This window comes from Populus euphratica, unplaced genomic scaffold, assembly GCF_000495115.2.
Source record: "Populus euphratica unplaced genomic scaffold, PopEup_1.0 scaffold1048.1, whole genome shotgun sequence".
Lineage (NCBI taxonomy): Eukaryota > Viridiplantae > Streptophyta > Magnoliopsida > Malpighiales > Salicaceae > Populus > Populus euphratica.
Genome location: NW_011500903.1, coordinates 56,961 through 61,348, shown reverse-complemented (window position 1 = coordinate 61,348; position 4,388 = coordinate 56,961).

Genomic DNA, 4,388 nt, shown 5'->3' with positions numbered 1-4,388 from the left:
GTTTTAAAATTACTCTGCCGTGTGGTATTGTTATTTTTTAAATAATTTTTTATATTAAAATATATATTAATAATATTTTTTATTTTTTAAAATTATTTTTAATAATAATATATTAAAATGATTGAAAAATATTAAAAATATATTAATTTAAAAAAATTAAAAAAATTAAATTTAAAAGAAAATATTTTTAGAACTAAACCCTTTAGGAATTGATGATGCTGTCGGGTGTGGGTTGGTCTCCGGTGTGGTGCTCAGGCACCAAAATTATTAGCATATGAGGCGCACATATTTCTTTATAAAATACCAAGACTTCATGCAGGAAATTGGTGTAAAAAAAAACTCCATTAATTATTATGATAAAATTAATCCTCTATAGTTATAGTATTTCTCAAAGAAAGTATTCTTCAACCTTCACATAATATTCAACATTAAGATTGCATCATCAAGACTAATAATATTTGTCAATTATACCAATAATTATTCTTTTATTTACTATTGAGTAGAACCCATTTTGATAAAATATAATTTATTTCTTATAATTTTGTAATATATTAAATTCACACCCTTTTAATTTACAATAATAGTCTATTTTCACAATTACCTTAAAATCCTCATTCTGCTTCCCAAGCTTTTGTCTCCTTTTTAATATTTTATACTAGCTCTAACATATTCTCGTTTCAAGCCCATAATTATTTCTTTTGTTTCTTTGTTTCATCCTAGGAATCAGAGGTAAATTCTAATACCTTTCTTACACCCAAACATCCTTCAAATCTAAATTTAATATTTTTTTTAGATTTAATTTTATGCTCGTTCAGATTTAATATTTTTTAAAATAAATCTTATACTTATTCAGATTTAATATTTTTTTTTATACCCATTTAGTTCTAACACGTAAATTCCTAATTGTTTCTTAAGCATAATTCCTACATAAATTATTCCCTGTCGCATGGATATAATTTATAAAATTATTTTTTTTTTCTCCTTGGGTGTAATTTACCAAAAAAATTCAATTATTGCTCGTAGGCAATATTTATACTACAAAGATCTCCATTCATACGTCCGTCGAAATCCTTCCAATATTTTTTCCCTATTTAATCATTTTCCAGATCCAATTATAGACCCGCCATCCATTCATATTCAACATTTATAACTTTTCATCATAATTTTTTTTTAGATTTTTATGTAATTTTTATATAAATTCTAAATAATTCTTTGAAATTTGGGAAATGATGGTGTAGATTAAATGAAAGAGAGTGACATGTCATTTATGAAATTGATAGAGAAAATTTATCAATGTTTTTATCTTGTAATAAATTATTATACCTCTTAATTATTTGTTGTTATTATGAAGAAGAAGAATATGCAGCACTATATAAAGAAGATGAAGAAGAAAATAATACATGTTTAGGTTTTCTATCTTTAATCAACCAAATAATCATGTTTATTTCTATCTTTAATCATTCTTTATAATAAAATAATACATTGCACTTAAATATCAATTATCAAAAAGTTTTCTAGTTAATAAGGTGAAACTAATAGAAAGTGAAATTATATATAAAAACCCCACTAAAATAAAATTTCAGTAAAATTTTCTTTATATAAAAACCCTACTAAAATATTTATCTTATCACAAAACTAATAGAAATTCCACAACCATTATCCAGCATATATAATGGCCTAATATAGGCCTGCCATTTATCCATATTCAATATTTATGATTTTTCATTATAATTTTATTTAGATATTTAAATAATTTTAATATAAATCCTATATAACTTTTTAAAATTTAAAAAATGATGGTTTAGGTTAAATGAAAGAGAGTGACATGTCATTTATGAAATTGATAAAAAAAAATTATCGATATTTTTATCTTGTAATAAATTATTATATCTCTTAATTATTTGTTGTATTATGAAGAAGAAGAAAAATCCACATATATATATATATATATTGAGCGAAGAATATAATAAAATTGGGAAGAAAATGGTAATTGTTTTAACTGATTTCGTATTTCTGATTTTGTATGTAAAATAAAATTAATTATTTAAAAAATAGTATGTAAAAAAGAATTTTTAGGAGTATAGAGAGACTTTAATCCTACTCAAAATACATGATGTTTTTAATAATAATTATGCATTGTTAAAAAATAAAATAAAATAAAAAATTTCATCTTCTTTTCTATAATATTCATGTTATCTCCCTCTCATCCAACGGGGCTCCTATACTTGTTTCCCGTCTAAATCTATTATGCGTTTTGAGATTCTTATATTTTACTTCAAGGAATGAATGGATTATAAATTTTATAATTTTTAATTTTGTTATTAAATATAAAAGAGAAATTATTATTATTATTATTATTATTATTATTAAAAAATTAGCGAATCAACTAATAAACTAGAACCTCCTCATGATTAAAATTCAAGCAATATTGGGCATTTAAGAATTTGTAAAACCATTGCTTGTCCACGTTAGGTAGTCTCATTCCGACAGATTGAGTCATGACTTAATATTTAATCTAAATAATTCGTGTTTTGAAGCAAAAGCAATGCTTTTGCACTCCACATGTCATTATTCTATCTATCTTTATTTATTATTTACATGTTTCATCGTCTAGACCAAGAGCATTGCGACGTGGCCACTTCCTTTGCACTTGTTTTTTTTTAAAAAAATAAGTAAATAAATATAATTGCAACTTTTTACAGCAAGGAAATCCTATTTTTAAAACTACGCTATGCTTTTTTTATTTTATTTATTTATTTATTTATTTATTAAAAAAAAAAAGAGCTCAAAAGGGAACTCTCTCTCTCTCTCTCTCTCTGTTTCTTATAATGACATGTAATCTGATTAGCTTAGGTAGGATTCCAAGTACTTCAAGTGCTTTAAATTAGCATAGGATAATTAGCAAATCTTCAGTTTAGATACCCTTTTTTATTTTATTTATTTAATCAAGTGCTTGCCAACAAAACCACCAGTCAAACGTCAATTGATGGTTCCCACGTTGGGATTTTTTATTTTTTTTTATCTGATCTTCAAAATAATGTTAAATGTCAGGAAGTAAAAAGGTATTTTTAAGTTGATGGGCTGAAATATTTTTAAAATACTAAGTTGATGATATTTAAAAAAATAATTTAAAAAAAAGGTATTGAGATATTGATATATTGTATTTATTGATTTATACCAATCATTATTAATCTATAAAATTTTATGATTTGGGGTATAAAACTGTCCATAATATGTAGAATATAAATCAAAATAAATTTTAAAACTTCAATTATAATCAATTAGATATTAAAAGTAAAAAATAAATATAATAATTAATTAAAAAATCTTAAAAAATTGATATGTAAACAATTAATTTAACTTAATTCAATAGCACCTTCTTTTTTTAGAAGAAAAACTAGATTTAACAAACAATGAAAAATATAAAGATCCAAGAAAACCTAAGTTATTTTTAAAATTCATAAAAATTATGTAAAAAGAAAATATAAAAAATTAATTGAACCCAATTTCTAATTAAATTAAAATATTGAAAGATAAAACTAAAAAATATGAGTATAACAAAAAAGGAAAAAAAACAAGAAAACATGGGTGAATCACTTAATCTTGAGTTAATCTCTTAAATTCATCACTCATAATATCTTATAGTTGAACTCAAACAATAAACTTAATTTTTAATTAATTTAATATTAAATGATGAAATTAAAAAAAAATAACAAATGAAAATTTTTGCTAAATCAAAAATAGCAATAAAAAAATAAAGATAAAATTTGATATGAAAAATATTAAATTTGTTTAATCAAAATCAAAAGAATGATGATCAAAGTTAAATTAAAATATTTAAATTATGCAAGATAAAAATATAATACATGTTTAATTTTAAAAAATTAAAATTATCTTAAATAAAATCAAAAGAATACGGACCAAATATAATAGAAAAAAATCAAAGGAGGATGGAATTGAAAAAATTCCAATTCTATAAATTCATTAAACTAAAAAAATATCATTTCAAAAAAATAAATTAAAAGACTAGAATGAAAATTCAAAAGGTTAAACATGAAAATTAGGGAAAAAAAAGAAAAAAAAAATCAATTGATGTCAAACCAAAAGAAATTAAGATATCTCCCTTGCTCAATGATGGAGGTCCCACTAATGATTCAAAAAACACCAAAAAAATTCATTTTTAGCTATTATAAGTTGTCACATGCATTGCCTATATACTGTAGGGCAATTTATTCACTTGTGTGTAGCATGTATATCAATTATTTTTCTTTATTTATTATATTTTATATTTATTAAAATATCAAATTATATTTTTCTAATTAATAACCAAAAAGCTAGGGTAAAGGTATGAAAAAGTTTATTAAAAAAATGTTTGGAAATGCAGGTAA